The 21575-nt window shown below is 41.2% G+C and overlaps 1 pseudogene; it reads right to left on the bottom strand.

Annotated features, from left to right (window-relative positions):
* Positions 1-7732: 7732 nt before the first annotated feature.
* Positions 7733-21118, bottom strand: LOC108524344 (sarcoma antigen 1-like; annotated as a pseudogene).
* Positions 21119-21575: the final 457 nt, after the last annotated feature.

Here is a 21575-nt window from a genome sequence, read left to right as displayed (position 1 = left end):
CTGTCACTCTCAGGGTGCTATTCCTGCAGCTACACTTTCAAAATATTCTTTTTCCTTTGCAATAAATTACACTATGCTACCATCTCCTTTCCTGTGTGCCTCTTGGTTTAAATTCATTTAAACTAAGAAAGTCAAGAACCAATGTATCATCCAAAAGAACAGCGTCAAACAATCACCCCGAAAATATTCTACCACTTTTGCTGATTTTCATCACCTTCTGCAAACCATACATCTATTAAGCTTATGAGTCTGCAATATTATATACATAAATACACCTCCCATTTTGGAAAAGTCATTATGCTGGAACAGGAAATTCTCATATTTCCAAATTCTATTTCAATTCTTCAATCTTATGAAACCCCTTTTTTGCGTTTCATACCATCAGATTCCTTGGTCACATTACTGCGTAAAATTATCAACAGAGATACAGATATAGACATATATTATTTGCGAATAAACTTTTTTTTTTTTTTTTTTTTAGATCAGGGCCTCGCTCTTGTTGCCAGTCTGGAGTGGCACTTTTTGGGATCGAACAGCTCACTGCAGGCTCGATCTCCTGAGCTCAATACGATCCCTCCGTATCTCTGCTCTGAGTAGCTGGGACTACAGGTGTGCACCGACACACCAGCTACATTTTGTATGTTCTTGCTAGAGATGTGGTCTCGCCATCGGTGTCCAGGCCCTGGTCTCAATACTCCTGGGCTCAAGTGATCCCTCACCGCCTCTAAGCTCCAAAGTCTGCGGGATTACAAGGTGTGAGACACCCGTGCTGGCCACATCACATCGTCTTCTTAAAAATTCTCCATTTCTTTCACTGCAATCACACTCTCACGCACACTGCCATGTTGCTTCTTGGTCTTCTCTCATCACTCACCTCACACTTTCTGTTCATTAGCTCAATCAGTCACGGGTTTCTGAAATATCTAACACTCCTCCCTTCATATTTCTTCTCACAATTTCAAAAGTTAAAGTTTCCCTTAGTTTTCAGTGGATTTGAGGGAACTGTATTCTAATAATGTCAATGATTAGGAAAACATTTATTTTCATTAGCTCGCAATAACTTTTTTTTCTAAGTCATCCTCATAACTGAGTGACTGCTCATAATTTTGATGGGATTTCCCACATGCATTGTATCTTTCATTATTGAACATTACACCACTTACTTTGGTGCCTTACTGTCTAAGTAATTTTATGCATAATTTACAAAAATATTTACTTTAAACTGATATAGTCATGTAGAGTACAATGTGCTCTCTCAACACATAATGCAAGTATATTTATATTAATTATGGTATACTGTGTGATTAAAATATTTAGTTATCACACGACGTACATAAAAATTTATATATAAGAAAAAAATAAATAAATAAGATAGTTATAAACGAGTAAAAAAATTTCACACCAGGCTTCTGAACAAATCTGACTTTTAAAAAACTCTTGAATAATTAATTGTTTAAAAATGAACTGAACACCAGTGTAATTTTCATAACTGCCGTTCAGTGAATACAATACAAAAGTTTCTTGATAATTGCTATTTTCTGAGGAAAGAACACTTGTTTCAGAAAATGTTTGATATTTGACAAAATTCCATATTCTGAAAAGTCAAATATTTTAATGAAAAATTTGCTGACCCACTTGGAATAATGTTCTTTAGAATACTGTCAAAAATTGCACAGACATGTTTGTAATTAAATCAAACTATTTTTTTTCCACCCTGTGGCACTATGGATTGCATGAGCATAGAAAGGGAACAATTGCCAGCTTCCCTCAGAAGGAAGCAGTGGCCTTCTCAGAAAATTGCAAATGAGACGTTTTTAAGTAATAGGCCTGTGGCACCCATGTGTCCCCTCCATGTGCACGACGCTCAGGGCTTTGCAGGTGCAAGGTCAAATCCTGCCTTTATTTTAAATTTTGATATATTGGTCATCGTGGATATTTTGTATTAATTTTGATTTTTGAAAAATTATGGCAAACTACTCCTCATCTTGATTACCAAGTGCCTTGTTTTCCCCTAAAATTTTACCTCATTCGTCTGAAACTAGTCCTGGCCCTACCCTGCCTGCTTCCCTGCAGGCTTCTCACTGTGTGACGCCCTGGGCCACTCCCACAGGCAGGGAGATTCTCTGCTCATTGCAACCAGAGGCACCCTGATGCGTAAGATGGTGAAATGCCAATCATGTGACCTTTTCACCATCATCTCCCCAACGTCTAGGAGAGAACCAGCACTAGAAAACCCTCAAGGAACATTTGTTGAATGAGGGAAACATCATAACGAGTGTCTGACGACTGCTTTAAGCTCCTGATGGGAAATGACTGGTGTTCCAACAAAGTGGCTTTCAAAAGTCTTTAGAATAAAGGAATTCCAGAAACACACCGCTCTTGTGGCCAGGGAAAGCAATCTACCCAGACACAACTGTCAAGGCCACAAGGAACGTCAGACATCAGTCATCCCGGGATTGCCATTTTCCAGAGATATTACAAATGAGGCCCTAAGAAGGGAAAGACAAATCCCAGGTCATAGGCAGCTAGGGCTGGAACAGAGTCTAAGAAGCCAAATGTCCAGCTTGCCTGCTGCACAGAGCTGCTCCTTGACCAGATCCAGGAGCCTCAAGTATTTGGGGTGAGAGCCTCTATGCTTACTGAGGGAAGTATTTCGGCAAACGCACCCTCACCAGGTGCTTCCACTCTATTCTTCTAGCACAAAATACGGTTTAGCAAGTCCAGAAATGTTTTCCCCCTTGTCCAGTATTATACCGAGATAACAATCTTATACAGACAGCATAGTCCTGTAAAAATACTATATCAGGCCAATTTTACATAACAACTCCTTTTTATGTAGACAGACAGATGTTTAACATTAGATAGATATTTAACATTATATATGCATTTATACTCACACATAAGTTTGTGTGTGTGTGTGCGTGTGTGAGATCATGTGAATGCCTTTTTCTCTATACATGTGTTTTAAAGATCATGAGGAAATGTTTGCTTTCAGCTGGCAAGGCCAGGAAAACCCTTTTCCTTCCTACCTCAGTCTTATACCAACTCTCTAAGTGATACAGGTAGAAGGCAGAGAAACTCCAGGCAGACAAGGGTGGGTCCTTGGTGAAACCCACCTTCAAGCTGAAAAGCCTGAAGTGACAACTTCCATCCTATCTTGGCCACGCCCTGCCAATTGGTTCTTTCTGAATAATGTCTTTTACCAATTGAATGTTGCCTTTTTCAAAACTACCTACGGCCCACCCTACCCCCGTCCCATGTTTGTGAAGACCCCAGATTCATCCAGTAGAGAGGAGAAGCAGCTGGACATCAGGGAGAGGTGACTTGACTTCTGACTTGACGGCTAGACGTCGGGGAGAAGCAACTTGACTTCAGAGGAGAGAGGCAGAGAGGTGATTTGACTTCAGGGGAGAGCGACCTGCCCTTCCCCTCCCCTTTTCAGCTGCCTTCTCTGCTGAGAGCTACTTTCATCGCACAATAAAATTATCTGCACTCACCATCCTTCGATTAGTCTGCGTGACCTCATTCTTCTTGGGTACCAGACAAGAATTTGGGACCCACCGAGTATGGGTACCCAAAAAGGCTGTCGCACTGGCCCTTTGCCTTTGCTGACAGAGGACAGCCACCCCCGCAATGAGGCAAAGGTCCCACTAAACTGATAATACACTGCTGTCCGTGGATGGCGGAGCTAAGAGAGCATTGTAACACGCACTCTCGGGCCTTGGGGTTGCAGGCAGTCCACCCGGATGGTGCCATAGCGCCTGCATGGAGTTTGCTCCTGCCAGTGCCAAAGCAGCTGGCCAGTTGCCACACTCACTTGCCTATGTGCTGCCTCCCATGAGGGGTGGGGTGCAGCGGACCCAAGGAAAAGGTGTTTGCTCCTGCTGGTGCCAAAGTGGCTGGGCACCCCTGTCATGAGTCCTGTGAAGGAGTCAGGAAAGTATCCTGCATCATAAACTTATGTCCCAAACTAGTCCTTACGGATCTTGATCTCCTTTCCTTCCCACCATGTGACACCATTACTTTGCATTGATGACATTACGCTGATTGGGCAGGACCTAGCAAATACTCTAGACACACTGGTAACATACTAACATGACAATCTAAGTATCAATTCGCACAAAAAAATCAGGGGCCTTTTACTTAGTAAAATATTTAGTGGTCAAGTGCTCAGAGGCATGTCAGCATAGTATTTATCAGGTGAACGGCAAGTTGGTACATCTCACCCTTCCTGCCACTCAAAGGGGACAGGCAAAATAGTGGGCCTCCTTAGGTTCTGATTATGGTAACATGTACCTCATTGAGGTGTGCTGCTGTGACTTACCTGCTAATGACTGGAAAATCTGCTACTTCTGAGTTTGACCTAGAAAAAGAAAAAGTGCTTGAACCCACACCTATGGCTCCAAGGGGGGTCCCTTATGAACAGAGTTGTCTCAAAAGCAAACAACAAAAAAATCCCTAGGCCTGGCTTACTTACTATTCTTTCTTTATAATGGGCTGGCAGCACGTGTATTAGTTTTCTATTGCCACATAGCAAAGTACCTCAAATTGGGCAGCCTAAAACAACACACATTTATTATCCACACTTCTGCAAGTCAAGACCAGGAAGGCTCAACTGGCGTCTCTGCTGGGTGTTTCCCAAGGCCAACTCAAAATGTCAGGCTGGTTGGATGCTGATGTGGAGACTGCGGAGTAATCCACTTCTAAGCTTATTCATGTTATAGCTCATTTAGATCTAGTTCCTTAAGGTGGTAGGAATGTGGTTCCCATTTCTTTGCTGGCTGTCATCCAGAAACTGCACTAAATGCCTAGAGCCACTCTATACCTTCTTGGGAGCATGGCTTTACCCTCAAAGCAGGCCTGCTGTGTCACATCCTTCTTGTGCTTTGACTCTCTTACCTCTTCTTCCGCTCCTTGGTAAGGAAAATGCTGTACTTCTCAAGGATTACCCTGCCAGGTCTGGCCCACCCGCACCACATTCACGTCTCAGGGTCAACTGACTTGAGACATTAATTATCCAGCAAAATCCAACCATAGCAGTACTTGGATTAGTGCTTGATCGAGTACACAGGAGAGGGGAGTCTGGGGAATCAGACTACAGCTGTCTCAGCTCGAGCTGCTATCACAGAATACCACAGACTGGATGGCTTCATCACCAGACATTTCTTTCTCACGGATCTGGAGGCTAGAAGTCCAAGATCAGGGTGCCGGCATGCTCAAATTCTGGTGAGGTTCCTCTTCCTGGCTTGCAGTCAGCCACCTTGCTGCATCCTCACCTTTTGAAGAAGCATGGAAGAACAAATTCCCTTTTCTCTAATTATAAGGGCACTAATCTCATCATAGGGACCCAAACATCATGATCACATCTAAACCTAATTACCTCCGAAAGGCTCCACCTCCAAATATTGTCCCATTGGGAGTTAGGGTTTCAACATATGAATTCTCAGAGGACACAAATATTCAGTCTGTCCATAATGCCTGCCTACCACAAAAGCCAGAATTGGACAGCTACATTACGACAGGCCCAACTGGGATAGCGCTGAAGGACAGTGGGGAAGGGAAATCCTCCCAGAGGGAAGATGTTTGAGCAGTGCTCCTGTGTGGAGGAGAGATGGCCAGACCTATCAGTATGAATCCATGTATAGGCGGTGTCTCCTTTATTGGCTGTATAATCAAGGACTTTGTGGACACATGATTGGAAATTTGTGACAAGGAGGTCTGGGAAAAAATATATGGACAGACTAGTCCAAATGGATATACAATGTGAAGATACTTAGGTCTCATGAGAGTTCTCGGCAAAGGGTAACCTCAGTAGAGCAGAATTTTAATAATCTGAAGGATAAAGTACCTATTATCTAGATATTAATCAGCCTCTTTCCCCAACACTGGTGTCATAAGCCCATGAGTTCACAAAGTGGCCAAGGTGACAGGTGTAGAGATTATGCTTCAGTAGCATGGACTTCCATTCACCAAGGCCAACCTGGCTACAGTTGATAGAGACATGAGACAGCCAAGGGTCCCAGGTGAAACCCCTTCTTCAAGCCTAAAACGGCCTGAAAGTTGAGAAACTCGACTGCTGCTCCCGAATGAAACCCACACCCAGAAGAACTGGGACTGTTTGCTAGCCTTTTCCCAACTGATTCTTTCTTCATAATGGCGACATGTGTACTGGGAGAAGGGTGTGGAGCCAAGGGAAGTTTGCATCTTGTGCAGGGGTGGTGGTGGGGAGCCTGGTCTCTTTGGTTCCTATGTGGTGGTCCAGAATCAATCTGTGAGGTGGGGGCCTATTAGCAGGACTCCCTCTCGCTTTGCTGAGAGTTTTTTTTCCCTTCCTATTTTTCCTTTTCAACCAATAAATTTAGCTCCTCACCCTTCAACGTGTCCCCGAACCTAATCTTCCCTGTTCGTGTGACAAGAACTCAGTTTTAGCTGAACTAAGGAGCAAAATTCTGCAACATAGTCATTGCTGAGAGTACAGTCTTCTAGAACAGAGGGCAACACTGAGTCTCTTATATGGCACCTATCTCCAGCGTGATTAGCCAGTTACCGGATGGCAGGTGATTACACTGGACCACTATGGAAGGGACAGGACTGTGTTCTTACTCAAATAGACACTTATTCTGAATATGGATCTTCCTTCCCATCCACAGTAATTTCAGAAAATAAACATTTGTGCACCTAGAAAATGCTTTATTTACCATCATGGTATCCCACACAGCATCACCTCCAAACAAGGCACTCACTTTCCAGAAAATAAAGTGCAGTTATGGCCCCATGCTCATGGGAAATCACTGGTCTTATTATTTATATCTCCCTATCCCCCATCATCTTTTTAAAGACATGATACTGCCTTGGCCTCATAGTTCTTTGATTCCAAATCAGCCTCCCAAATTGTCCCCCATTATGTTAAAGTGACTGGATCAACAGAAACGTGGAATGACCTTGTACAACTCAGTTACACTGCTAACTAGGTGGCAATACCTTGCAGGTCTGAGAAATTACTTTTAGGAAGCAGTGTTTGCTGTATATCTGCATCCAACATAGTCTGCTTTTTCTCCAGTTGTCAGGATTCATTAGTCTTAGAATGAAGGGGTATAACTGGGAGTGTCCCTACTCACTATTTACCTCAGTGATCCACTAGAATAAATGCTTCCTGTCCTTCCTACTTTAGGCTCTCCTGAACTAGAAGTCTTAGTTCCAAAGGAAGAAATGCTTTCGACAAGGGACACAACAGTGACTCCACTGAAAACAGATTGATGCTGCCACCTGGCCATTTTGGTCTCTTCAGCATCTTCTATCTAGAGGCAAAGGAGGGGGTCATCTACTGGCTGGGGTGACAAACCTGATGACCAAAGGGGGATTAATTGCACTACACCAGGGGCTAAAAAAGAGTATGTCTGATACATCTAGAGAGCTTCTTAGTCCTCCCATGTTTATTACACTTAACGGAAAATTACAGCAACCCAATCCAGGCAGGATATCTAATGGTCCAGACTGTTCAGTAATGAAGGTTTGAGCCATCCTGCCAGACCAAGCATCATGACCAGCTGACATGCTATCTCAGGGCAAAGGGAATGAGAAATGGAGAGAAATACCAGCTACAACAATGTGAGCTGCTGCAGAAATCAGGACTGTAATACTAAATACCTTGGTGAGTTATTAACTCATGCCCCTCCTCAAGCAAAAGAACAAACAAACAAACAAAAGTGCGGCTTTTATTAACAGAGATTTATTAAATATAAAAAGCTCCCTCCTTTTTTCTTAGCTTTTGGAAGGGAATTCTCTTCACTTCAAAATTATAGGAAGCTTCAGCAATAACCTGTTCCATCCTACAGCATTTCCTTGGTCTTTGCACTAACACAATTATTTTTTTTCTCATGTGCTTAACTTTTCTGAGATGGCAGTGGGAATCTATTTCTTTTCTTTTTTTTTTTTTTTTGAGACGGAGTCTCGCTCTATCGCCCAGGCTGGAGTGCAGTGGCCGGATCTCAGCTCACTGCAAGCTCCGCCTCCCGGGTTTACGCCATTCTCCTGCCTCAGCCTCCCGAGTAGCTGGGACTACAGGCGCCCGCCACCTCGCCCGGCTAGTTTTTTGTATTTTTTTAGTAGAGACGGGGTTTCACGGTGTTAGCCAGGATGGTCTTGATCTCCTGACCTCGTGATCCGCCCGTCTCGGCCTCCCAAAGTGCTGGGATTACAGGCTTGAGCCACCGCGCCCAGCCTTGGGAATCTATTTCTTTAAGTGCCTTCTCGAGTTGTTGAATTAAGACAACTTTTTAAAACCTGAAATGAAAGAGGTATTCCATTAACCAGAGGATATCTACAGCATCTATGAGATGTAAGAGGTAGTAGTGGATACAAAATAGAATTTACCATCTACATGCAAATAGAAAATGCATCCTCATGGAAAGATACAAACTAGAAAAATACAAAGTGAGTCAACTGAGGGCCCACATCCACTCCCAGATTATGATAAATTTGGAAGGCTCCATGGCATTGGAAGAAAGTGTGAGAATAAGATAATACCAACTTAAATGCCTGCGGAAATAGCCTGAAGTATGATTTAGGGCCGGCCGTGAAGTAAGTGCCTTATTTCAACCCACAGGTATATCCCACTGATGCTCAGCTTCTAAGAAATTATTGCATAGAGCAAGAGGACATGACAGGTGGTATTCTGAGCTTAAGAAATATCTCAAATAGAGCTTAAGAAATATGATACAACAAAACCACCTTCTCCCCTTCATGACACTATGCATGCATATGGAAACCAAGTAGGAAAATTCAATTAAAAGCTGAACATACACAGATCTCTGGTACTCATGGCCGGAATACCAGCTCCTGCCATATTAGTAAGCCCTGATAGAACATTTGACAAGACGTTATCTGGTTGCGGTTGGCTATTTTCCATCCTCTCTTCATGGACACTGGGATTGGCGATAGCATCTGGAAACCAAATGAAGAGGTTGAGCTGTGAGGTAAGTGCATTATGTCAACCCCACAGATATACCCATCTGATGCTCAATTTCTAGGAAATTATCAAAGAAAGCAGGGGAGGATAAGCCAGGTGGCTAACGACACCTCCCAAATTGAGGCTAGGAAAGAATATACAACAAAATTACCTTCTACCATTCATGAAAATATGCCTGCTTAGAGAAACCAAGTAGGCCAGTACAACTAATAAGCAGACATACACAGATCCCTGGTACTCATGGATGAAATTCCAGCTGCTGCCATATTACCAAGCCATGGTGGAGCAGTTGATGAGACGTTATCAGGGGCTGGTTGATCGTTGTTTATCTTCTCTTCACAGACGTTGTGAATGACTGCAACATCTGGAAACCAAATGAAGTGGTTGAGCTGTGAGGTAAGTGCATTATATCAACCAAAGAGGCATACCCCTCTGATGCTCAGTATCTAGGGAATTATCTCATAAAGAAGGAGGATATACCAGTTAGCAATCTGAGAAAACCAAGTAGGACAGTACAACTGAATAAGCAAACATACGCTGATCCCTGGTACTCATGGCTGGAATACCAGCTGTTGCCAAATAAGTAAGTCCTGGTAGAAGAGTTGACAAGACGTTATTAGGTAATGGTTGGTTATTTTCCATCCTCTCTTCGTGGACACTTTGAGTGACGGTAGCATCTGAAAGCCAAAGGAATAGGTCGAACTGTGAGGTAACTGCATTATGTCAAAGCCACAGGTATATATATCCCTCTGAGACTCAGTTTCTAAGAAATTGTTCCATAATACAGGTGGTGATCTGAGACCCCTCAAATTTAGGCTAGAAAAGATAATACGACAAAACCACCATCTTCCCTGCATGACACTGCATGTGTATGGAAACCAAGTAGGACAGTACAACTACTAAACAAACATGCGCTGATCCCTGGTACTCTTGGGTGGAATGCCAGCTCCTGCGAAATTCATAAGCCCTGATGTAACAGTTGACAAGAATGTATCAGGTGCTGTTTGGTCAATTTTTGTCTTTTCTCCACAGACATTGTGAGTGATGGTGAAATCTGAAAACCACATGAAGAGGTTGAGCTGTGAGGTAAGTGCATTTTGTCAGCCCTACAGGTATATACCTCTGATGTTCAGTTTCTAGGAAGTTATCTAAGAAAGCAGGGGAGGCTATGCCAGGTGGCCAACTGAGATCCCTCAAATGGAGGCTAGGAAAGAATACTACAAAACCACCTTCTACCCTTCATGAAAATATGTATGCATATGGAAATCAAGTGTGACAGTACAACTAATTAATAGACATACAGAGATCCCTGCTACTCATGGATGGAATACCAGCTGCTGCCATATGAACAAGCTGCAGTGGAACAGTTGACTCAACATTATCAGTTTGGCATTGGCCATTTTCCGTCGTCTCTTCATGGACATTGTGTGTGATGGTAGCATCTGGAAACAAAAGGAAGAGGTCAAGCTGTGATGTAAGTGCATTATGTCAGTCCCACTGGTATATCCCACTGATGATCAGTTTCTAGAAAATTATCCCATAAAGCAGGATAATACATCATATGATGATCTGAGGCCCCTCAAGTTGAGGTCAGGAAAGATAATTCACAAAACGATCTTCTTCCCTTCATGACACTATGCATGCATACGGAAACCAAGAAGGACAGTGCAAGAAAAAAACATACCTACACAGATCCCTGTTACTCACTGCAGGAATACCAGTTCCTGCCATATTAATAAGCCCAGATAGAACATTTGACAAGACATTATCCTGTTGCAGTTGGCCATTTTGCATCCTCTCTCCGTGGACATCGTGATTGACAGTGGCAACTGAAAACCAAATGAAGAGGTCGAGTTGTAAGGTAAGTGCATTTTGCCAACCCGACAGGTATACACCTCTGAGGCTCAGTTTCTAGGAAATTATCACATAAAGCAGGAGGATACACCAGGTGGTGATCTGAGACCCCACAAATTCAGCTCATGAAAGACAATACAATAAAACTACATTCTTCCATTGATGACACTGCATGCATATGGAAACGAAGTAGGATAGTACAACTAGCAAACAAACATACACTCATCTCTGGCACTCGGGGTGGAATACCAGCTCCTGCCAAATTAATAAGAGTTGACAAGACGTTATCGGGACTGGTTGGCTGTTATTTATCTTCTCTTCACGGACATTGTGAGTGACGCTAGCATCTGGAAAACAAACATAGTGGATGAGCTCTGAGGTAAGTGCAGTATGTCAATCCCACAGGGATACCCCTCTGATGCTGAGTATCTAGGAATTTATCTCATAAAGAACTAGGATATACTAGGGAGCCCTCTGAGAACCCTCAAATCGAGGCCAGAAAACATAATATGACAACACCACCTTCTTCCCTTGATGACAATATGCATGAATATAGAAACCAAGTAGGACACTACAACTAGTAAACAAACATACACTGATCCCTGGTACTCATGTCCAGAATACCAGCTGCTGCCAAGTAATAACCACTGGTTGAACAGTTGACAACACGTTATTAGGTTGGGGTTGGTCATTTTCCATCTTCTCTTCATGGACATTGTGAGTGACTTCATTGGAAAACAAATGAAGAGAGTGAGCTGTGAGGAAGTGCATTATGTCAACCCCACAGGTATATCCCTGTGATGCTCAGCTTCTAAGAAATTACTGCATAAAGCCGGAGGACATCACAGTTGGTGATGTGACATCCCTCAAATTGAGCGCACGAAAGATAATACAACAAAACCTCCATCTCCTTTTCATGACACTATGCATGCATATGGAAACCAAGTGGGACAATCCAATTTATAAGTGAACATACCCAGATCATTGGTACTCATGGCTGGAATAACAGCTCCTGCCATATTAATAAGCCCTGTTGGAGCAGTTGATAAGACATTATCAGATTGGGGTTGGCCATTTTCCATCTTCTCTTCAGGGACAGTGAAGGTGACTGTAGCATCTGGAAACCAAATGAAGAGGTTGAGCTGTGAGATACGTGTATTATGGTAACCCCTCACGTATATCTTTCTGATGTTCAGTTTCTAGGAAATTATCTAAGAAAGGAGGGAGGATATGCCAGGTGGCCATCTGAGACCCATCAAATTGAGACTAGTAAAGAATATACAACAATATCACCTTCTTCCCCTCAGTACAATCTGGAAACCAAACGAAGAGGTTGAGGTGTAGGTAAGCGCATTATCAGCCCCACAGGTATATCCCTCTGATGCTCAGTTTCTAGGAAATTATCAAGAAAAGCAGGGGAGGACATGCCAGGTGACCATCTGAGACCTCTCAAATTGAGGATAGGAAAGAATATACAACAAAACTGACTTCTACCCTTCACGAAAATATGCATGCTTATTGAAAACAACTATGACAGTACAACTAATTAGCAGACGTACACAGATCCCTGATACTCGTGGATGGAGCTGCAGCCATATGACCAAGCTGTGGTGGAACAGTTGACAAGACATTATCAGTTTGGGGTTGATAGTTTTCCATCCTCTCTTCACGGACATTGTGAGTGATGGTAACATCTGGAAACCAATGGAACAGGTTGAGCTGTGAGGTAAGTGCATTATGAAAACCTCACTGGTATATCCCACTGATGCTCAGTTTCCAGGAAATTATCCAATAAAGCAGGAAAATACATCATGTAATGATCTGAGGCCCCTAAATTTGGGGCCAGGAAAAATAATTCAACAAAACAACCTTCTTCCCTTCATGACACTACGCTTGCATATGGAAGCCAAGGAGGACACTACAACTAATAAACAAACATACACAGATCCCTGGTACTCATCGCTGGAATACCAGCTTCTGCCATATTAATCAGCCCTGATAGAACATTTGACAAGACGTTATCCGTTTACAGTTGACCATTTTCCTTCCTCTCTTCATGGACATTGGGATTGACGGTAGCATGCGGAAACCAAGTGAAGAGGTTGAGCTGTAAGGTAAGTGCATTATGTCAGTCCACAGGCCTATCTGTCTGATGTCCAGTTTCTAGGAAATTATCTAAAAAAGCAGGGAAGGATATGCCGGGTGGCCACCTGATACCCCTCAAATTGAGGCCAGGAAAGAATATACTACAAAACCACCTACCACCATTCATGAAAATATGCCTGCTTATGGAAACCAAGTAGGACAAGTCCAAATAATAAGCAGACATACACAGATCCCTCATGCTCGTGGATGAAACTCCAGCTGCTGCCATATTACCAAGCCATGGTGGAGCAGTCGGCAAGGCATTATCAGGTGCTGGTTGACTGTTATTTATCTTCTCTTCACGGATGTTGTGAGTGACTGCAGCATCTGGAAACCAAATGAGGTGGTTGAGCTGTGAGGTAAGTGCATTATGTCAGCTGCACAGGCATACCCCCCTGATGCTCAGTATCTAGGAAATCATCTCATAAAGAAAGAGGATACACCAGTTAGCAATCTGCAATCTGAGAACCCTAAAATTGAGGCCAGAAAAGATAAAACAACAAAATTACCTTTTTCCCTCATGACACTATGCATATAGTGCATAGTGGAAACCAAGTAGAACAGTATAACATGTGAGCAAAGTTACACTGATCCCTGATACTCATGTATTGAAATATCAGCTGTTGCCATATTAATAAACGCTGGTGGAACTGTTGTCGCGACATTACCGGGTGCTGGCTGGCCATTTTTTATCTTCTCTTCATGGACATTGTGAGTGATGCTAGCATCTGGAAACCAAATGAAGAGGTTGAGCTGCAAGATAGGTGTGTTTTGTCCCATCCTCCCCCAGAGGGACAGCTATGTATTCATCAGTTTCTAGGGAATTATTTATTTCATGAAACAGAAGGATTTACCACGTGGAAATCTCAGATCTTGCAAATAGAGATCAGGTAGGTAATACAATAAAACTAACTTCTTACCTCTTGGCATAATGAATACGCGCAGTAAAGAAGTGCAACAGCAGAATAAACATTCACAGGTTTTTGTACTCATCATTTTGTGTCATCTTGCTGTCCTTTACATTTCTCATTTGATATTATTTGTATAGTTCACCTATAAATACCATGCTGTGTGCAGCAGGAAGCCAGACTAAGTGACCCTCCTTAACCTGCTTCCTTTCTACCCCAAATATTCTGAGAAAATAGACGTGGCTATTGGAGTTGAGCACTCTTATCTCCACTCAATCATCACACATCTGTGTTTTTATATGATTCTACAGATCCTTCCCTTTTGTCTAGAAAAAGTGACTTTCTTTTCACTCCAGGTCTGACACCTCTTTCATTTATTCATCATCTGTGGTAGGCAGCATGCCAGGAGCTGGGGATCAGCAGTAAACAGCCCAGAGAGCAACGTTGCCTGCCCTTGTGGAGCTCACATCCTCATGGGGCAGTCAGACAGTACATGCACAATGAGCAAATGAAGCAAGCAGCACTGGGCTGGTGTTGGGGAAGCAGTCCACAGACCTATGGGAGACAGCAGCAGAGGGAGCCTCAGGGGAGACTGCTGGTTTGACAGTGCCTTCTGAAGAGGTGCCGTTGGGCAGGGCTTGGAGAAGAAGCAGAGCCTCCTGTGTAGAGGCAGAGGGAGAGTTCCAGGTTGCGGTGAGGCCAAAGGTAGGGGATGGAGTGGGGATGGATTGGGCACTACAGAGCTGAAGGACAGAGGCAGAGAGAGCCAGGAGGAAATGGATGGGACCTGTGTTAGGAGAGGGTGATAGAGGCCAGGCCGTGCAGAGAGGCTTGCAGACCAAAGCCAGTTCAGGGTCTGTTCTGAGTGCTTAGGAGAGTTGAGGATGGGTTTTCAGGAGGGACATGGCATAATGTGATTTACACACTGACATAATTATCTAGCCACAGGGTTAGAGAGTATGTGATAGATGAGTGAAGATTAGAAAAACAGAACTAAGAAGGTATTCTACTAGCTTGGAGAGAGATCATGGCAGTGTGCATTGGAGGGATAGAGAGAAATGGTTGGATGCAGAATTTATACTGGGCATTGACTGCTGGACTTGCTAAGAGATGGGAAATGAGAGAGTAATAAAAGAATCATAAGATAACTCATAAGTGACTTTAAGTATTTTGATGTGAACTACTAAGTAAAAGTACATCAGGGGTGTTCAGGAGGTGTTAGGAAACTGACTATGAGAGCCGAGTGCTGCCAACTCTTCCTGAATCTGCTTCAGTGACCTTATGTTGAGAGTTTGAACTAGGCCATGGTGGGATTATATGCACTATGGATAGCTACAAACTCTAAAAACCAAGACTTCTAAATCCCCTATACCTGTGAACATCTGGTTGTTACACTTTTGTGGATGTTTCACTTAATGGACAGTATCTTTAACTGAAATCGTGAAGACTAAAAGTAGAGTATTTTTGGAGAGAGGGAGGTCAGAAATTTGAACATGTAGGGCCAGTTGAATTTTAGATGCCTATTAGACACCCAGTAGAGATACCACGTGTGTAGTTGCATTTGAGTCTGGATTTCAGGAGCAAGTTGTAGTCTAGAAGTATAATGGTGAGAGCTTTTTTAGTGTGAATCATTTACAATTCTAAGACAGCATGGCATCACCTAAGGAGATAGTACATTGAAGGGAAGAGAGCCTAGGATCATGCTAAATATCTGAAATATTTAGAGGTGGGAAGGCAGGGGAGAAAACAAAAGGAGAAGAAAATGAGTCTCAAGTAACACGGTAAGAAATCCAGGTATCTGGGGACCCAAGAAGCTTTCCGTGCAGGAGGAAGTAAACAACTGTGTCACATGTTGCTGAGACATTAATGCCAAAATGCAACAAACACTGGTGACCTTGATGATAGTAGTTTCATGGAGTACACTAAGAAGCCAGACTGCATTGGGTTAGAGCGGAGTGTGAGGACAGACAGAAAGTGAGCAGACACATCCTCTTGTTGAGCCCACCATCTCCTTCTGCCCCAGGAACCTGCTTCATTCATCTAACACAGCAACTCCAAATTGTTGCACCTAATTAGAACCTTGCCCTTCCACCTGCAAATGGGCTCATATCTGTTCATCCCTCAAGGACATGACTACAATTGTCCTTTGACATGGTTGAGGCCCAGAGATTGCATTCCCCTACACCTTCCTGTTTGTCTAGTCACAGGGACATACTCTTCCTTCTCTTAGATGAAGAGTGTCTCTTGGATTTTCTGGAATGTTTCTTTTTGCTTTGAAGCCCTGTTGCAACTTGATTTACTTCATCACCCCTCATTTGCTGAAAAACATCAGTGAAAATATTCCATTAAGGTCAAATCCAACCATTGCAAAGTCACAGTCTTCATATGCATACACAGCCATCCATTTATATAGTTAATATAAAGTTTTAGTCACAGGTCAAAGATTTATCATCACTCAACACACGAGATGCTCTCAGAAGAGGCAAGCTAATTTTAATCTAGTCTCAGTGAAACAAGGAAAGGTAAAATACAAGGTGTTATCCAAAGTCAAACATGGTACAGTCATGATTAATCAGAATGCTTGGGGAAAGAGTGGTTTTCATCAACCAAAGGAATAAACACATGATTATCTCTCTAATGAAGTAGGCATCATTTTGTCTCAGCCCTTGTTAGGGGACAAAAAAAAAGTCTTTCTTATCTTTCAGTGCTTTAAAGCTACATATTAACAAATACTGATTAATACTTTATTAGATGATACATATAGATAGTGAAGGGTAGGATAGATCGAAAAGGTAAATGTTCCCACCATGTAAATGTTCCCACACATGGTGTTCCCAGACATGGTGGGAACATTTACCTTTTCAATCTATCTTACCCTTCACTATCTATATGTATCATTAGGTATATCATATAGATATATACAGATATCGTTATATCTATATGCATCACTGTCTATATTTATCTATATGCTTAATTCCCCAAGCATTCTGATTAATCATGAGTGTGCCATGTGTGACTTTGGATAACACCTTATATTTTACCTTCCCTTGTTTCACTGAGACTAGATTAAAATTAACTTGCCTTTTCTGAGAGCATCATGTGTGTTGAGTAATGATAAATCTTTTTTTCCAATATGTTGATGTAGGAGTCAGGCAGGGGTAGGGCATGCTTTGCAATGTTGATGGTAGATAAAACATGAAATTCAAGGGTATTGTAGGTTAACTAAAAGCTGTTTTCATCAAAGGATAACCCAAGAATATGCTCCTGACTACCAGAGGTACCAAGAAGAGCTGGTACTACTTCTACTGAAAGTATTCCAAAAAATTGAAAAGGAGGGACTCCTACCTAACTCATTTTATGAGGCTAGCATCATCTTGATACCAAAATCTGGCAGAGATACAACAAAAAAAGAAAACTTCAGGCCAGTATTCCTCATGAACATCGATGCAAAAATCCTCAATAAAATACTGGAAAACTGAATCCAATAGCACATCAAAAAGCTTATTCACCATGATCAAGTTGGCTTCATCCCCAGGATGCAGGGTCGTTTCAGAATAGGCAAATCAATGAATGTAATTCATTACATAAACAGAACTAATGATAAAAATCACATGATTATCTCAATAGATGCAGAAAAGGCCTTTGATAAAATTCAACATCCCTTTATATTAAAAGCTCTCAATAAACCAGGTACTGAAAAAAATACCTCAAAATAATAAGAACCATATATGACAAACCCACAGCCAATATCATGCTGAATGGGAAAAAGCTGGAAGTATTCCCCATGAAACTTCCACAAGACAAGGATGCCCTCCCTCACCATTCCTATTTAACATAGTATCAGATGTTCTGGCCACGGCAATCAGGCAAGACAAAGAAATAAAGAGTATTCGAACAGGGAGAGAGGACGTCAAATTATCTTTGTTTGCAGATGACATGACCCTATATCTAGAAAATCCCATCATCTCAGCCCAAAAGTTTCTTAAGCTGATAAGCAACTTCAGCAAAGTCTCAGGATACAAAATCCATGTGCAAAATTGCTAGCATTCCTATACACCAAAAACAGGCAAGCAGAGAGACAAATCATGAATGAACTCCCATTCACAATTACTACAAAAAGAATAAAGTACCAGGAATACACTAAGAAGGGAAGTGAAGTACCTCTTCAGAGAGAACTACAAACCACTGCTCAAGGAAATCAGAGAGGACACAAATAAATGGAAAAACATTCCATGCTCGTGGATAGGAAGAAACAATATCGTGAAAATGGCCATACTGCCTAAAGTAATTTAGAGATTCCATGCTATTCCCATTAAACTACCATTGACATTCTTCACAGAGTGAGAAGAAGCTATTTTAAAATTCATATGCAACCAAAAAAGAGCCAGAATAGGCAAGACAATCCTAAGCAAAAAGAACAAAGCTAGAGACATCACACTACCTAACTTCAAACTATACTACAGGGCTGCAGTAACTGAAACAGCATTTTCCTGGTACAAAAACAGATACATAGACCAATGGAACAGAATAGAGAACTCAGAAATAAGACCGCACAGTGATAACCATCTGTTCTTCTACAAACCTGACAAAAAAAAAGCAATGGGGACAGGATTCCCCATATAATTAATGGTGCTGTGAGAACTGGCTAGCCATATGCAAAAATTGAAAGTGGACCCCTTACACCTTATACAAAATACAAAATCCTTACACCTCATACAAAAATTAACTCAAGATGGATTAAAGACTTAAATGTAAAACCCAAAACTATAAAAACCCTAGAAAAAATATAGGCAATACTATTCAGGACATAGGCACGGGCAAAGATTTCATGACAAAAATGTCAAAAGCAATGGCAACAAAAGCAAAAATTGACAAACAGGATCTAATTAAACTAAAGAGCTTACGCATAGCAAAATGAGCTATAATCAGAGTGTACAGACAACCTACAGAATGGGAGAAAACTTTTGCAATCTGTCCATCTGACAAAGGTCTACTATCCAGACTCTACAAGAAACTTAAACAAATTTACAAAAGAAAAGCAACCCCATTAAAAAGTGGGCAAAGGACGTGAACAGACAGTTCTCAAAAGAAGACATTCACGCAGCCAAAAAACATATGAAAAAGAAAGCTCAACATCACTGATCATTATAAAAATGCAAATCAAAACCATATAATATCTCTTGCCAGTCAGAATGGCGATTATTAAAACATCAAGAAACAACAGATGCTGGCAAGGTTGTGGAGAAAAAGGAATGCTTTTACACTGTTGGTGGGAGTGTAAATTACTTCAACCATGTGGAAGACAGGGTGGTGATTCCCCAAAGATCCACAGGCAGAAATATAATTTGATCTAGCAATCCCATTCCTGGGTATATACCCAAAGAAATATAAATCATTCTGTTATAAAGATACATGCACGCACATGTTCATTGCAGCACTAGTCACAATAGCAAAGACATGGAATCAACCCAAATGTCTATCAATGATAGACTGGATAAAGAAAATGTGGTACATATACACCATAAAATAACATGCAGCCATAAAAAGGAATGAGATCATGTCTTTGTAGAAACATGAATAGAGCTGGAAGCCTTTAACCTCAGAAAAGTAATGCAGGAATAGAAAACCAAACAGTGCATGTTCTCATAAGTGGGAGCTGAATGATGAGAACACATGGACACTTGGGTGGGGGGGGGCAACACACACTGGGGCCTGTTGAGGGGAGGGGTAGTGGGTAGGGAGACCATCAGGAAGAATAGCTAATGGATGTTGGGCTTAATACCAAGGTGATGGGTTGATAGATCCAGCAAACCACGATGGCACACATTTACCTATGTAACAAACCTGCACATCATGCATATGTACCTTACAACATAAAAGCTGAAAAACAAAAGAATATGCTCCTGCATTAATATTTAATAAAATTTATATTTTTATATTAATAATAAATTTATTTATATTTATTATACAAATTTATTGTTTATAAATTTACTTATTTATTAAATAATAAATATTAACACACAATAATTACATTGATTTATTATATAAATTTTATTACATATAGTATTTAATAAAATGTTTACAATATAATGTTGATTTAAAAATTTTCTGAACTATTTCATTTCCTATAAAATAGGGGCTTATTTTTTTTTTTTTTTTTTTTAATCTGTGAAAACATTTTTACCAGACCATTTACTACCCTCCACGGTACATGCTTCTAAATGCTTTACACTGTATTAACTCATCCTTGGCCAATCCCTAGAGTGAGTGTGATTCTATCTCTATTGTTAAAAAAGAGAAAATAAAGGCACCAGAAAATTGGGAAAAGTTTAATTAATTGAGGAGTTTGGGAATGTGGGTTGAATAAGTTTAGTCTGGTTTTGTTACAGAAGAGATTATTGCCTATCTGTGTTCCTTATGCCAATGGTCTTCATCCACAACTGTCAGGATGCAATCTATTTTGTCTTCATTGTTTAATTGTGGAGTTAGTAATGTCTTCTCTCATACACAATACAAAACTCATATTAAGACTCCTTTGGACAAGTCCAATTATGGCAACGCATCCTAGTGCCTTCATATTCATGAGGAATAAAAACTTAGTCATTTTTTAGATAGGCACTAGAGACTTGGGATAACAGAAACTGAGACTGTAGACTGTAATCTCAATTATGAAAGGAGTTTTTTTGGGAGTGGGAAAAATACAGACTCTGGAATCAGAAGGATGCGTTCAAACCCTGGCTCTTATCTCCTATCATGTGATCACTGGGGCAAGCCATTTGATATTGTCAGCCTTGATTTCTTACTAAAGGGGATATAGTAATACACATCAAAACTGCAAAAACCAATTATGAGCATAAATGTGATAATTAAAAACACAGTTCCTGCACAATGAATCCACTTCTTGGGATCAAAAAATTCCCATTTTATGTTCACATAAGAATTTCCTGTGTCATGTTTTTTTTTTCGTTTAAATCAAGGAGAATTAAACACTATAGTTCATATTTATCTTTTCAATGGAGAAAATAATTTATACTAAGACGTCACAATTAGGGCAGAAATAGAAAGAGTTATCTTACCTGCCATCATTTGTTAAACACATAGCCAACAGTTATGAATGTTCTTCAGGTGGAGTTGGTTGACCTCGTTTGAAGTGGAGAAGCCTGGCATCTGACAGATAGTCCTCATAATTAAGTATGGTGTGTACTAGAACACTTTGATTTATAACTGGAACATAACTGGACATAATCGGTACTATACAGCTGAACATATATGATCTCTTGAGAGTACATGAATCACAGGACTGTCTTAGCAAAGTGTGCCGTTGGTACCAGAGTTTAATTCATATCCAGAATCTATATCATGTTCCGTGATCCAGATTCATCTTCCCCTCTATCTAGTTTCATGACTCCAGTCACCATCACTATTTCTGTAAGTTCACACCACTAGGTTAAACAATTTCCTTATGCCTCCAGCTGAGTTTGAGAATGGGCTGACCCTCCTATATACCACATCCAACTAAAAATTAATTCTAATATTAATACTTTAATATTTAGAATGGGCCAATTTCCACTGAATTCTACAAGTTCATTTTTAAAATTTAAAGAGAATTATGGTATTAATGAGCACATTACACTGTCCTTAGATATCTACCTGCCCATCATAAAACCACCACAGTCAAAAGTATAAACGTCTTCAGGGTG

This window comes from Rhinopithecus bieti, unplaced genomic scaffold (genome assembly GCF_001698545.2).
Source record: "Rhinopithecus bieti isolate Rb0 unplaced genomic scaffold, ASM169854v2 scaffold_83013, whole genome shotgun sequence".
NCBI classification, from domain to species: domain Eukaryota; kingdom Metazoa; phylum Chordata; class Mammalia; order Primates; family Cercopithecidae; genus Rhinopithecus; species Rhinopithecus bieti.
This window is presented reverse-complemented; position numbering and strand designations above follow the sequence as displayed.